General features: G+C 41.6%; 1 long non-coding RNA gene across 1 annotated transcript in view; it reads right to left on the bottom strand.

The window, feature by feature from the left end:
• LOC142829926 (uncharacterized) overlaps positions 1-5,560 on the bottom strand; it is a 98,470-nt gene extending 92,910 nt beyond the window's left edge. Inside the window, exon 1 of the long non-coding RNA XR_012904857.2 lies at positions 5,405-5,560. This is a non-coding gene — a long non-coding RNA (uncharacterized LOC142829926). The remainder of the gene's footprint in view (positions 1-5,404) is intronic.
• Between the last annotated feature and the right edge of the window lie 10,768 nt (positions 5,561-16,328).

Genomic DNA, 16,328 nt, shown 5'->3' with positions numbered 1-16,328 from the left:
GTTGCACATAAGAAATTTCAACCCACCCAAAAGAAAATTCAACCCATCCAAGGATGGAAAATGTTAGAGGCAACATTGGTGTAGACATTCATTTACTTGGGGTAGGAACATTTAACTTCAAAAATGTTGTTACATTCTTCTATTGGTGTTGCTTAAAAGTACTAGAAACAGCTCTTTTTATAAGGGTATGTCTACACTTGCCCCCTCTTTCGAAAGAGGGATGCAAATGCAGCTGAGTGAAATTGCAAATGAAGTGTGGATTTGAATTTCCAGTGCTTCATTTGCGTAATCGCAGACCGCCGCTATTTCTAAATACCCTATTTCAAAATAAACGCTGTGTAGACACGATTATTTTGAAAGAAACCCCTTCTTTCTAAATAACTCTTATTCCTCAAAAAATGAGGTTTACTGGTTATTTCAAAAGAAGGGTTTTCTTTCAAAATAACCATGTCAAGACAGCATTTCTTTTTTTGAAATAACGCTATTTTGAAATAGCACCATAATGTGAATATGCAAACGAAGTGCGGGATATTTAAATCCCAGCTTCATTTGCAATTTTGAATGTCTACATTTGCATCCCTCTCTCAAAAGAGGGTGCAAGTGTAGACATACCCTTAGAGTGTAATACAAATTGAGTTTGTTCCTGCTCTGAATTAAATTAATAGCAAAAACCACAATGTAGTTTATTAGTTGCAACATTACGGCCAAGAGTCAATTCTGTTATTTTTAATCCATTCATTCATTTTTTCCCTTTGCATTTGCTTTTTTAGCTGCTCTTACTCAGAGAAAAAATCCTTTTAACAACAACATCAGTCTCATTGAGGTCATGTCATAAACTAACATCCGGGAGCTAAGAAACAGAAAGATGAAATTAAGCCACCTGATGTAGTTCTGTTTTTTCTATCTATCCAAGACAGATCCCAGCTCAGAAGAGCATTTTAATTCAATTTTGATTCTATACAAGGAACTTCATATTCTCCTCCAAGCAGCATTGCTTTATGAAAGGAGTCTGTACCTTAAAGATAACTTTATACTAAGCACAAATTAAGCTATTAGGAAATTTTATATTTTTCCTACATTTATTTACAGAACCTAAGTTACCAAGGCTGTAGTCAGAAATTATGGGGCTCAGAAAAAGAGATAAAACCATTCCAGTTTTTCTATAAATTTGACCAGGCCCAACCTTATTATTGTTCCCTGAAACCCTTCCCCCCCCCCCCCCGTCCTCCCCGTCCCCAAAACCTAGCTGACATAGTTTCTGTAACAGTGTGTCATCTTCCCCAGGTGATTCTGGAATCTAGGAGTTATATTGCAATTCTGCCATTTAAATCTGACCAATGCCAACCAAATTCTGCCGTTTAAATCTGAAATTTCATGGTGTTGTAATTGAAGGGGTCCTGACTGAAAAAGGAGATGTGAGGGAGGGGGCCTGCAAGGTTCTCATAGGGGGAATTGTGGTACTGCTACCTTACTTCTGAACTTTGCCAATGGCAGTGCTGGCTTCAGAGTTGGACAGGTAGAGACAGAGCCATTACCACCAGCAGTGCCAAAATAAGGAGGGCAAGGTGTAGTATTGCCACTCTTACTAACTTCTGCTGTCTACAGAACTGGGCCTCAGTCAGCAGTTTCCACTCTCCAGCCACTCTCCGGCTGCCCAGCTCTGAAGTCTGTGCAAAAGTAAGGATGGCAATATCATGACCTCCCATAAAATAACCTTGTGACTCCCCTGCAACTTCCTTTTTGATCACAACCCCCCCCCCCTTATTTGAGAAACACTAGTCTCCCCCATGAAATCTGTATAGTATAGTATAGTATAGGATAGTATAGTATAGTATAGTATAGTATAGGATAGTATAGTATAGTATAGTATAAAAGGGCCGGATTTCATGGTGGGAGACAAGATTCCATAGCTTGTGGTATATTTTTCATAGCAGTGAATTTGTTAGGGCTCTAAATATGTCCCTCCAGTCCTTGAAGAAAATTATGCATAAAACTTAATCACTAAAATACCTCTTAGATCACTTTCTGTTCTCCCTCCTCTCTCTCACCATTTCCCTAGGCTCCAACACCTATCATTTCTTCATTTTCTGACACACACACAGTCTGCTTTTTCCTCTCTCAGGGTATGTCACACCTTAATTTGTGATGCAGATGTGCCCTCAGGCCTGGTCTACACTTGGAATCTATCCCTGTTACAATTGTCAGTGTAGCTTCATTAATACAACCACTTGTGACTTTGCCCATCTACATATCAGCATCATTGCAAATTGTAGTTATATTGGCAGTTAGTCCCAATTAGTGAAGACTTCATCCTTCCCAGTCTCTCTCACACTTGCTTCTTTCCTCCTGACACTAGATTTGGAACAGGAGCCTAAAGCTGTGGCAGTCTCCTCTCCTAGATCCTTCTGAAGAGAAATAACTTTTTCCCCTTCCCCTCATTGCCAGCACTGAGGAGGAGAGTTGCACATGCACAGAGCCCATTCAGCACCCACTGCTGTGATTCACAGGATTACTTATCGGCTGTATAATAATCAACCTGCTCACACTAATTCTCATTGGGAAGCCTCCTACTAAGGCCAGTAGAGGCCAACAGTTACAAGTGATCTCCCACCGTCCTACCCTCCAACCCTCAGTAGCCCTGTTACATGGAAGAACATGGAAGAGCATGGTCTGGGCATCAGAAAAAAAGTCTGGAAATATGAAAATATTTATAAATATCTCCCCCTCCCCCCCCCCCCCACACAATGGTGACGTTACACGCTAAAAGATCAAATCCTGATCATTTTATTCATATGAGTCACAATGAAGTCAATGAAATGATCCACATTCAGATGAATGAAACAAGCAGATTGGGTATGTGGCATATTAATGAGATATGGGCTAGTTGCGGAAAGAATAGATGTTCAGTGCAGGACTCCAAGTCTTGTTTTTCTGAGCAAATCTTAAGAGAGCATGCATCAAGAATCAAATCTGCTGATTGTTTTTATTTTCCCCACAGTGGTCAAATCCCAATGGAGGTATGATAATTTGCCGAGAGATCATGAAATTCTTCTCTTTCAAATGTTTTCTGTTCTTTGTAGCAGTCACACTCCCTTTTGAGTCTGCATCAATAGTCATCTTTATTTATTGATACAGGCTCTGTTAAGTGAGCTGATTTAATCAATTGCCTTGGTTAGTTTTGATACCAATTGCCTCAAGTCTCAGCTCCCATTAATCTTTTCTGTCTACCATGATGAAGCTCTCTTAAATCTGTCCAACTCACAGATGTGGCAGATCATTTTTCAACTTCATCTTATGCTACTCATTGAGGAAGAAGTCTCTTGCTTGTTCAACCAAGGGCAATGCTTGTTAAACTAGCACAAGGTATTTAAGAACTGAGTGATAGCCTGCTGGCTTTGAGAGAACATTCTCTCTCCAACAAGGCTTTCTACACCAAGGCTGGAATTTAGCAGCAAGTCAAATGAATGAGCTCAGGAGAATTCTTCCCTCTTCCATAGACACTGCCATGTTCCTAAGAAGATGGACCGATGTTTCCCTCTATCTAGCACCTTTTATCTCAAAACAATATACATAGATGAACAAACAATATCCCCATTTTGCAGCTGAATAGACAGAAGCAAAAGAAAATTTAAGTGATCTCTCAAAGTACAATAGAAACTCAGTTGTAAAGCCAGCAAAAGGGTCGTAGCTCCCAGTATTCACACCAGCAGACAAAACTGCCTTGAGAGTTGCTGAGCTGGCTGGTTTGCTTTCTAGGTACCTCTGGCAGCCAGGGGTCAGTATATCATTGATGTCAGGATCAGAAAAGGTTATTTGCTCACCTCACTTTCTAGCTTCTGGGGAAACAAACAATAGGAAGCCATGGCAATGAGGCTGTATGTGTTCGTACAAAGGAGGTGAGGAGGGGAAGGGAACAGTAGCCAAAGAGAAAGCATCTCCTAGAAAAACTGAGCAGGAAAAGGACAAGCCTCTGATGATTCAGCTATTTGCAAAGAAATAGAACCTTCTAGTACAGTAAAAGGCGCTTTCACAGAATTTCATCCCATTGAACACCACTTGCATGAGATCAATTTTACCCAGCCATCAAAAACAGAAAACATTGAAACTTAGGTTGACTATATGAAACCATCGCATCATTAGTCCATCATCAAAGTTGTAGATATGTAACCTCAAGTTCACACAAGATGACTCCTCTATTCAATAGAGGGGGTGAGGGGCTTAAGGACATGATAAGGCAGCCCAGGCTGGGCCTACCAAATTAAACTAAGCTATAGATTTTAAGCTTTCCCCAGTAAGTTTTAGCTCTTTTGGCTGCAAAGACTGGCCCTGCATTAGTTCACACTCAAGAACAGAATCTTTGACAGATGTAGAGAGACTGAAACAATGCACCTGTCTTACCCACTTCAAATCATGTCTGTGTCAGAGAAACTTGTTACACAAAAAGTATCTTTTCCCTGACACTACTGAGGAAGACAACAACAGGAGAGTTCCATTCTCTGAGTAGAGGGGATTTAAACATTTAATTAAGGTGGTAGTGAAAAATACCATAAAATGTATTATTTGGAAATAGAAGATTTACCTAGTGTTGCTTGGGTCCTTGAATCAAATAAGTTCTGTTTTTCTTCATTTGAATAATTGTTCTGGGGTGGGGTTGAGGATGAAGTATTCAGTACACAGGCTGCCCCAGGAAGAGAGGAAAACCCCAGCCCTCTCTCACTGAAGCAGCTTGGGGATAGGCAAAAAGTGCCTGACCATGGCCGCTGCAGCGGCAGCAGGCACAACAAGGGAGGGGTGCATGTCCACTAGCTGGGGAACAAACAGACAAACTCTCTGAAATAGATAGTAGATATCTGTCCCTTCCTCCACCCCTGCTTGCTGCTGGCACAATAGAGTTATAGTTGTCTCTGGCCCCTTGCTGCTCCCCTGTGATCATTCTGCAATATAACTCCCTCCTGCCAAACCTCTCCCTTTGCATTTTATGAAAAACAATAGACTTTTAGGCACATCCCATTGTCCTGGCACAACCAAACCCTGACTGTGCTTTAAGTTATGCTCAGAGGAAGCAGCTTACCAAATTTGGTGGCCCTAGCTCTTAGTTTTAGGAGGAATTTTTGAACAGACAGACAAACACAGGACTGGTACTTCTTATATAATTATGATTATATAATTGGCTTTGCCTTTGAGAAGACAGTAGGTAGAATAGTAGCCAACAGTTAATGCTTAAACAAGGCAATGGACATCGGAACACAGTGGGTTATAGCTGGAAGTGTTGTGCAAACTTCCCTATGTAGACACTGCCTGGATCACTATAATTCCAAAACAGATGATTTTTGGAGCAGGTAATTGAAGAAATCATGTCAAATGCCACAGGCCTAGTTACAACTGTATTTGCTGAAGTTGTTACCTCTTTCTCCCATCCTGTTTAGACAGCAATGCCTCCTTCTTCAGGCTACTCTAGAGACATCACCAAGGCTGAGACATATAATTCTTTGTTCACATGCCAGCCACACAGCCACTCCGTCTGAAAGTGGATTTCCATGCCCCGAGTTTTCAAAAAAGACAAGCAGCTGTTGGAGGGAGATTATAAAATTTAGAGCAGTGTCTTAGATGAGAGAAAGACAGCAGTTCAATCAGGTGCTCCCAATTTCCAAATAACTAATCAAAGAGGCAGGGCCCAATTGTGGGGAGCGTAGGGCTTTCTAGCTAAAGCTCTTTTCAGGCAATGTTACAAGAATGACTCCTACACAAAGGAAAAGAAAATAAACACAAAAGAGAGTGGAAGAAATTAGTTTGAGTTCTGATTTATGCATATATGCTGCATGCTTTGAGAAAAAAATGAACTTGTCTTTCACATTTTGCCTTAGCCATTTTCAATGTCAAACAGAGTTTAAAAGATAATCATTCAGCTTTCTTCTAAATGTTATCCTGTTTAAACTGATCAAGTGCTCCTCAAGCTTCTTTTGATACCACTAATTTATTAAAGGCTGGGTGGCTTTTCTTCTCTTTGCTGGTCAGATAATATCTCCATAATCCCTAGTGCCATTAGAGTAACACACATCCCTGCTGGTGGCAGCAGACCTGATCAGCTATATGCGTCATGTGCCTTTTGACCATATAACCATAGTAACTTTGTATGTGAGGCCAGGAGAAAGGGAACAAGAGACATTAGAATTCATTTACCCTGTTTAGGCTCAAGCGTTCCCTGAAGTAGTCACAAGATAATAATGAGGAGACTTCCTTTCCCAGAAACATATAAAGCGGGGACAGAAAAAAGTCTACTAAGTTGTAGTACATTTACTTCCCTATGCAGCATTGTTCCCTACAGAATGCTGTTAATTTCTTTGTACTGTACATTCTAGTTTTAAATGACAAGTAATGAACCAAGCATAATTTCCCTTGGGATTTTGTTCTAACAGAACTTGCTATTAGGAAATAAAGAGAAAAGAAATTCTGAAGCTTGCTAACACATCAGATTTTAAAAAGGCCAAATATAAAAATTAAATATAAATGTTAAAAGAACAGCGTTAGATTGCAAATTCAAGCAGTCAAAATTTAGGAAATGCCAGAATTAAGGCTGCCTGAATAATCTTAATTCAGCTCCCTTGTGCATTTGCACACTGATACAATCTCTAATTCCATGATCACTTATTGTTATTTCTACAGGACCTATGTCTCCTTCAGAGCACAGTTTTTCTGTTTCAGTCCCAGTCTTCTTACTCAGCCAGTCCCAGTTCCTCCTACTCTTGGCTCCTTATCTGATCTTTCTCCTTTCACCCTGGCTTCTAATTGCCCAGGCTCACTGATCCTAATTGCCTGGATCACTGGGCTTCTCATTCAAGCTCAATGTCACCCAGGCCAAGTTCTCCTACTGCACCTTGACTCCTTCTGAAATCAGTCTCCCTTTCAACTCATTTTCTTTCTCCCCATCCCACTAGTTCTCAGATAGGTCTCCGTACCCTGCCAGCCCCAGAATCCCACCACTAGCACCTCATCCAATCCAGTCCTACACTCATTGCCCAACTTATCCCAGTCTTTCCTCTCTACTCGCCCCTGCACTAATCCACATCTCCATTTCCCCTTTCTTCCCCCAACAACCTATAGTCATAGTCTTTCCTCCATTCCATAGGTCTGTCTCTTGTCACTTATGCATTCAAATCAGGCAGCTAATTCCTGCATGCTGCCTGGGCCCAATAAGGGGGAGCATTTGCGATATAGGAAAGAAGGGCTCCCTGCTTTCAGTTGATCTATCTGGACCCTCCATGGCAGCAGCTGAGAGCTACAATTGCTATCCAGAAGAATCCTCAGAGAATCTAGCTGCTAAACATCTAAGAAATCTTATAACTTGGCCAAACTGGGGCAGATCTTCATGTAAACAGGAAGGCACATCCCTGACACAAAGGTCACTCCCCGCCAAATGTCAAGTTCCTGCTTCTTCAGCAAATGGGTGCTGCAACTTTTCAAATAACAGATCACCAGAAGTTTTTTTAACTCATTCTAAACAGTCCTTCTTAGCCACAGCTGAGCAGTTTTAGCTGAAGTTTATTTTATTCATTATCTTAATTTTTATATATTGCCAATTTAAGTTCCTTGGAAGAAAATGTCAATCCCCATTCAGTTTCAGTTATAAAGAACTGAAAACAGAATTGTAGCAGCACCTTCTATGAAGTCTGGGCGAATGCTAACCACTATCTCAGTTTCTCCTTCATCAGCTACAGCCTCTGTTTGTCAGCCTGGTTTGTTTGCTCTAGTAACCCAGCTCTCTGGTTAAGCCATCAGAGAAAGGCTAAATAAACACAAAACAAGGAGTCATGCAGATCATGACCCCTTTTTTGTGAGAGGGTAGCTGCTTTGTTCAGCCCCTCCTGGGCTCCTTTGAATCTCTCCTGCCTCTCTATCAAGCGCCAACTCTCAGAATTTCCCACATGGGGTCTCTCCTGTCCTCTTCTCACTTCCCATACACTTCTCTTAGGTCATGTGGCAAAATCAGGCCTGTGAAGTATAACTGCTTCCCACGTGACTCAACACATTTTCTCCATCTGGAGGTAGCCACTAAGTTTTCCTGCTATTGCCCACTCAGTTAAAATAATCATTTTGCCACCTGCAAAAGGAGCTCTCACAATGATTCAAAAATCTCCCCCATTTACACCTGTGACGTTGTATACTCTAAAATAACATCTAGGTTCTTTATGTCAGATTTGTATGCATTAAAGATTGACTTCCCATTCTGAAGTTGCCATCTCTCCCCCTTGGCCTCTGCCTGGATCCACAGAGTTCTTCCCTCTCATAGGCACCATTCTTCTCCCATCCAGGCAGAGATGAAGTTTGAAGGGGAGAGTGAAACCACCCCTCTATACCACCCACACTCTCTCCAAACTGGTACCACCATTCTTCCACTCTCCTGGGAGCTTCTTCCCTACTCACTTCTCCCATTGCCTCACAAATGCAGGTATGGCATGCTCCAGAGCAAGAGTCACCATGCCTCTGTGAGTCACAACCAGGCCTGCCAATGAGGCAGGGCAAAGGAGGCAACTGCCCCAGGGCCCAGACATTGCTACTGGAACACCAGACTGCCGGAGGGCTGTGAGTGTGTGTGCTGCAGTCTGGGCAGCACTAATGTCTGACTGTTCTTGGCCCCACCCCTTCCACCCATACCCCACCCCTTCTGTGGGTACAGAGCTCCCCCCCCACACACACACATACCTTGTCCTGGGGCCTGCTGTGGTTGTTGGCCCTGCTGGTCACAACTGAGAATACCAAATTCAGGAAAATCTGCTGAGAAATGGGACAGACGTATCCCAAAACTCATGGTTATTCTCCCATATTGTATACAACAAAAGTAAACTTTTTAACTACACTGGCTAACAAGAAGTCAGAAATGCAGTCTCTTTAGGCATTTTCATATGTACCTCTTGTGTCACTGTCTATGCTACTGTCATCTTTTCTTGATGGGAGTGGGTCTTGCAAAATGCTTCTGATCATACTCGAAATAACAACGCCATCTACACAGTCAGGCTTCAAGCTAGGCACTGCCTCAATTTCTGTATTGACCAGGCCCTCTAGTCTACTATATATTTTAGATATGTTATGCACCTGTCTATGTGTGTCCATCCCTACATCTGTGAGTCCATTTATTCAAGAGCTCCTCTAAATGGTAAGAACTAGGACCAGCAAATTTGGTATATCCTCCACAACATCTTGTCAGCACCATTTGAAGTTAAATTTCTTGAGGCAAAGGCCTATTATGCTATTTGTGGGATGGCATGACACACACTTTACCAGTATGTTTACCAGTGCACAAACATGCACTGTAAGAACCAAGTCTAAAACAGGACACCAGGAACAGGCAAAAACAAGAAACCAACTTTCTTTGTGATGGCTTTATCCCATCAATTGAATGCAGGGTCTAAGTGACTTTGTGCCACCAAATACACGTTCTGCTGTCAGCCTGAGAGCATGGTGATGATCAAAGCGAATATTTGTTCAAGTAAGGTAGTGTATCTTCATATGAAGTAGTTATATATAGGTGTATTGTATCTGTCTGCATGGAATATCCCAGATCATGCTTTTAAATTGTAATTTAGATTGTTTTCACTGAAAGAGTTTTAGTCATTGAATATCTGAATAAGATGAAATAATCAGGCTATATAATATACTGAGAGAGGAAAGCAATCAGGGATTCAAAGTGAAATTTGAATAGCTGAAAACCTAAAATGCTAATTACAGATTTTGAAATTTAATGATCAGTTGATTAACTATTTAATTTGTCTTTTGAAACTCATGTGGAAGTTAGTAATGGCTTGATATCCATAAAGAACATTTATCAATATGGGGTACCCACAACATTAGATTAAAATAGGCAGTTTGGTTTTTCAGTGGCATGACAGGCACTTGTTAAATATCAATAATGCTAGCTTTAGGGACAAACATTGAGAGCAATTTGTCTGATTCATTTCTTTTTTCAAATGATTACAGCCTGAGCGTCCAACTTCGCAAATGTCTTTGTAAAAACCTACTGTCACCTCACTGAAAAACAATTTGGTTTAGCAAAGAGCTCTGTTTACCTATCATTCATTTTCTGTATTCCTTTTCTCCTCACATTTTATCACAATGGACATTTGCTTGAGACCAGGAACTTCACTATTCGGGAGTTCATCACTTTTCCTACAGCATATTCCTCATCTGTAGTCACTGTCAACATCACAGGCTCTTCACATTAACTAACTGTGATGTTTCAAACAGAAGGGTATGTCTTCAGGGGCAGGTTAACTATCTCTTAGGTACCCTTCCTGCTTATGAGTCCATGCGGCTGGAACCCAGCTCTGCACAGTCTCAGCATATGGCATGAAGTCACCTATAGGGTCAGAGATTTAAGGTATAAAGATCATGGGTTTTAGGCAAATGTCCTTAATACTACCAAACAATGGTAAAACAAATATAGAAAATAAATATTTAAGCTAAATGTCTTTTGCTGAAGAGCTTTCCAATAGGAATTAGCATGTTCTAAAAGGCAATAGCTTATATCCCATGATGAAGAAAGTGCACATCAGGCATCATATGCCCATGAAACCCAAGGGCATGTCTACACAGCAGGGCTAAAGCCAAAATAAGCTACGCAACTTTGGCTACGTCAATTGCATAGCGTAAGTCAAAATAGCTTATTTCAGCTTTTGGGGCTATCTACACAGCAGGAAGTCCAAGAAGAGCACTCTTCCCCTGACTTCCGTTACTCATAAAATGAGGGTTACAGGAGTAAGAAGTCCTCCAGCTCGACATTATTTTGACATTATGTCAAAATAACTGCTTGTAGTGTAGATGTGGACTATGTTATTTCAGAGTAATGTCAGTTATTCCTAAATAATGCTGCTGTGTAGATGTACTCTAAGTGAGTATCCACTTCACAGGAACTAGCATACACTCAGTTCTGGTATTCAAAGAGTGAAATTTGGTGAGAAACAAAAGACATTTTCCTGATGTATTTATCTCTATACTGCTAATTAATGCATTGTTGATTAGGAGAGTGTGTTTGAGATGAGCATACTTTAGGTTGTGACAACTTTTGCTTTATAAATTCCTATTTATAAATCAGGGAACATAACCACACCATTTTTCACACAAAGGGTATCACACCACCTTTTAAATGATGTTGGGGACAGAATCGGGAGTGGGGGAATAAATATTTTTGTATCCAAAGGAAAGCCATTGAAACTCCCTATAAATCAAATTACCCTTACCTTTTCACTGGTTTTGAAAAGGCTTGAATATAAATTACATGTGAGTTGGAGGGGGAAAAAGGAAACATTTCTCTGGCATATTGGTATTTTTGACTTCTTGATAGGTTTGGAATGTTCAAAGTACCTATCTGTGAAGACTGAGTAATGGGCAAGAATAGACGATGCAGTTAAAATGCATGCAAATGAAATTAAATTCATGGCTCTGTAATATATCATACAGGGCCACAATTTATCACATGGTTAACCCCACCAAAGTGTTCCATGTCCAAGGATGTACACAGGTGGAGAAAAATTTCCAAGCATTATGCACGATGGGCTAATCCCCTTGATTTTTCTGTGCTTCCAACTTCTTTGGTGTTGCTTGCTATAGGTTATTTGCTACTACGTTGCTTGGTCCTATAGTTCAATATGACACATGGCTTGCAAGGTTTTACATGCATTGCAACCAGTGGCAGCTGCAGGAACTCAACAATTCTGAAAATGAAGTTATTTATTTAAGTACCTATGTGCAGATTGAATTGCCTAAGTTTCAACTGATTGAAAACGTTGACCGTTTTCTCTTCGTGAGAGATAATGTAAACAGGACCGGATTAACTATTAGGCTAATAAGGCTGTAGCCTTAGGCTGTCCCATTGTTTAGGCCTTCCTGCTCAGGCAGGAGGTAGGGCTGGGCCAGGTGAGGGAGAGGGGAGTGAGCTTGCTCACATAGCCATGTGGAGTCCGTAGCACACCTGCCAGCAAGAAAGACAAGGCAAAGCAGTGCATGGTGGCTTAGAAAACTCTCCCTCTCACTCCCTTAAGATGATGCAGGGGGCACAGCAGACAACAGGCAGCATGGGTAGGAATGGTGGGAGGAAGAGGCTTCAGCCCTGTCTGCCCTTCCTTAATGGTACTGAGGGTGGGGAACAGTCCAAGCAGTCCTGGACCGGTATAGAGCGCATCCCCAGACAGCATCTCAGTGCTCTGTCCCTCCCGAGCACCACGAATGGAATTGTCAAGTCTCTGAAGTATATTTACATCATTCATGACTTTGCCACAGCTAAAGTGGGGAAAATGTTTGAGTGTAGTGAGAGTGGAATAAATGTGTTACTTTTGTGAACCATGTGAGCCATGTCGAAATGAAAGAACTGTGTACAACTACAGCTATCACAGAGGCACCACAGCAAGTAGAAATGTGCAGCACCCTTTTTCCAAGTCCGTTTCAGTCTGTGATAAATGAACTATGCCGCATATTTACTGATGGCTCCTGTATATTCAAAATATCTTCAGCAATCCTTATATTTTGTCACACAGGAGTGCACGCTTTTGCAGTATGCACAGTTAACATTGGTCCAAGCACTATTAATTTCAGTATTAATTGACCATTCCTTTGCGTTTATCTAGGTAGCATATGTAACACCTTGGCTTTTCCTTTATTCTTCTTGTCGTTTTCAAGCCCACTCTGGGTTTCTTGGAGTTGGCAAGTTCTTCAGTGTGGTTCTGAGTTTATGTTTTCATTTGATTGTGCAGTTCCAAGCAGCAGGTTTTAGCTTGTGCATAATGTTTACAGGCAATTTTTGTAGTAAATTGTTACATTTTCTCTTTTGAGTGTTTATGCAAGGAACCAACTATGCTTGCTAGGAAGCACGATCATCTATCAAACCCTGGCAGATAATAGGAATCAATCTGGAGGAGGCAGGCATAACACTGGCTCAATCTTTCTAGCAGATTTATCTCAGATGAATACATATATATTTGGTTTGCTGTATAAGGGAAAATCCTGCTTTGCACATGAATGCAATGCACAAACAGTAGGAGGACTACCAGGAGTGCACAGGTTGAACCTCTCTAGTCCAGCTCCCTCAGGATCTGACTGGTGCTGAACCAGAGAATTTGCCAAACCACGGGAGATCAGCAGCATCACCTATACTTCCACTGCTTACTGGGGTCATTAGAGCTAAATACCAGCACGGAACACTGAGAGCCAGGAGTGGAGGTTGTAAACAAACTTTGAGACTGCAGGAAACTTAGCCACACTTATGATAAGTGGACATCCAGCTAACTAAAGTCATGCCAGACCATGGATATCACTGGACCAGAGAATGCCAGACCTGTACTGCATAACAGGAGGCTGCCCAGGATTCAGTGTGCGCCCTGCTTTGTGGGTTTGGAATGCTGTACCTCCTGTGCATTGTGGAGCCCTGCTTTATAGCAGCATTCACATGAGAAGGTAACAGAGGGAGTGGGGTCTGAGATGGGTAAGCAAAACCAGTGGATTTCAACCTACAGATCAAGCTTGGAAAACATTACATATCACCTAGGACGAAAAGGGCATACCGCATACTCTCCTTTGCAATAAGACAGCATGGAGAGGATTCAGAGCTGCAAAATAAACAATTGGTCATGCTGCTTGCTTTAAGGAGCATGTATCAGTAAACTCCTGTAGTCTGGAGGCTCTAGTTGTCATGCAACAGAACCTTCAGGAAACATGGCTCGGTTTTGCAGTAGTGCTGTCATTTAATTCAACTTTACAGTAAGCCAATACACATCTTTTTATGAAAGATACTAGGAGTACAGTCAGTAAATTAAAAAATCACTGCTACGTGGATGTAACATTAGGACAGTAGGTAACCTAGCTATGATCATAGTATAGGGGAACCACAGTTGGTATGGTGATTCCTACTTCATGCCCCCTCTCCTCTGGCACCATGCTACAGGAATTAGATGGGGAATCACTGTCCAGCTCATCCACAGCAGTCCCCTTTTGAAACAATCAGCTGGCATAAGAGAGGGCAGGTGTGAAGCTTTTTAATTGCAGCCGAGGGCTCTGGATTGTCATTTGCTGACCAGGATTGAGTCTAGAGAATGTGAACCACTGATTATTTAGAGTACATAAGAGACCCTGGCCACCAGCAGAGCAGAGAAAAGTTTAGCCAAATGATTGAGCTATATCAAATAGTTTTCACTTCATTTTTCAACTGAAAAAGTAGAGTTGTGTTCCAATTCAGCTAAAGGTAATATTTCACTATTTTAATCAACAAATCTAGCTTTTATGGCAATTAAAAATCCAAAGTCTATGCTAAAACCAATCTAAAAATGACACAGACATAGCTTTGCCCAAAGGAATTTTTTTGAATAATTTTTTGCAATGAAGATAGAGATTTAAAACTTATTAGCACTTACATCCTCCAAGCACATTAGAAACTCCACTGACTTGCTGCAGGGGTGAATTCAGATCAATCTGCACAAGACCCAGGTGGCAAAACTGTTTCCCACATGGGGAGACTGAGGCACTGAGATTAAATTGTTTGCTCATGGCAACAGGATGTGCCAATGTCAATGAGTCTGATAGAATGTTGGACTCCATGATTTCCAATTCTGGACTCTGACTGCTAGTCCGCAACTGTGAAAGCTGCCTTTTATTTCACAGGAACACAAAAAATGTTTATGTAAATGCAAGTTTTAGAGGCAGATCCAGGCCTATATTCTCAGCTTATCAGAGTTACCTAAGCGCCACTACAGTCAATGAAGTCTTGCTGATTTGCTGTACATGAGAATCTGACACAGACTACATTGGTGTAGTGAAATGTGTAGCATCTGAGAACCTGATCTAAAATATGACTCTGTGGCTACGTCTACACTGGCATGATTTTCCGGAAATGCTTTTAACGGAAAAGTTTTCCGTTAAAAGCATTTTCGGAAAAGCGCGTCTAGATTGGCACGGATACCTTTCCGCAAAAGCACTTTTTGCGGAAAAGTGTCCGTGGCCAATCTAGACGTGGTTTTGCACAAAGAAGCCCCAATCACCATTTTAGCCATCGGGGCTTTTTTGCGCAAAACAGTACTGTGCTGTCTACACTGGCCCTCTTGCGCAAATGATTTGCGCAAGAGGGCTTTTGCCCGAACGGGAACAGCACAGTATTTCCGCAAGAACACTGACATGATCTTACATGAGATCGTCAGCGTTCTTGTGGAAATTCAAGCGGCCAGTGTAGACAACTGGCAAGTTTTTCTGCAAAAGCAGATGATTTGGGGGAAAAACTTGCCAGTCTAGACACAGCCTGTATGTCTAAAGTAAGAGAAAGTATTTGTCTGTTTTGCTGACCATATGATTTTCCCCATCCAGCTCAATAAGATTTGTGTTATTCATTTTTACCCCCTGAGTACTCACCCTGGTGTTCATTTGAGAATTTATCATGGGGTTTTGGAACTTCTGGGCCACCTCATAAGGTATGGAACCACCAATACCTCTCCCACCATGAATGAGTAACAGGGCCTGAAGCTGGCTGAGACCTGGTGGAGCTGATCAGCGATGCAGCCCTTTAGTGAGCTGATGTTACTTGTATAAATGACTTTTTAAAAAGGTGATTTGTACACTTTATGCAGTGCGACTGCATTCGCTGGAGGCTCACAAGAGAAGGCAGCAGCTGAAGAGATAACACTGATGGATTACTAAAACAAGATTCTTGTTCAGAACACAGGCGCTAGAGCTGCTGACACTGCTTAGTCTGTTTCGTATAAAATGGGGGTGGAAAAGTTTTAACAGTCACTGCAGCTGCTACTCCTGCTAGCGATAGGCAAATTATGTAAAAGATGCAGGTGACATTGAAATCCAGATATATATATTCAGCTCCCCCAATTCAAGTACTACAGTATTTAACTTATCCTTGGATTAAGCTAAATCTCTCTTTTCCTCACAAGTCCCCAGGGGCATGCCCAGAAATGTCATTCTCCCCACCATAAACACTACTGCAGCTCAGGAAGGAATACATGCCCTTCCTTTCCTCTCCTCCCCCCACCATGCAAGTCCCTCAGCCTGTTTACCTTTGCCAGGTTCTAGCAAGCCTCTTTTTAACAGAACTCTCCACCTTTCTTTCTGATGTCCCCTCTTTTCAGGTCACCTTCCTCTTACATTGTGCTAGTAACATGGTCTGCATTTTTTAGCTTCTTTTCACTTCCCCCTTCTCCTCCTACGTTTTTACTCTGCCTTGTATCCAAACCTCTTTTTTCTCCATAGTTTCTTCCTCCCCATGATTACCCTAGTTCCACCTCTCTCTGGGCAAGTCTATCCACACTGCAACATTATTTTGAAATAACAAGGTGAGTGTCTACACAGCA

This window comes from Pelodiscus sinensis, chromosome 1 (genome assembly GCF_052426305.1).
Source record: "Pelodiscus sinensis isolate ZL-2025 chromosome 1, ASM5242630v1, whole genome shotgun sequence".
Lineage (NCBI taxonomy): Eukaryota > Metazoa > Chordata > Testudines > Trionychidae > Pelodiscus > Pelodiscus sinensis.
The sequence above is the reverse complement of the archived record's forward strand: the minus strand, read 5'-3'. Positions and strand labels throughout refer to the sequence as shown.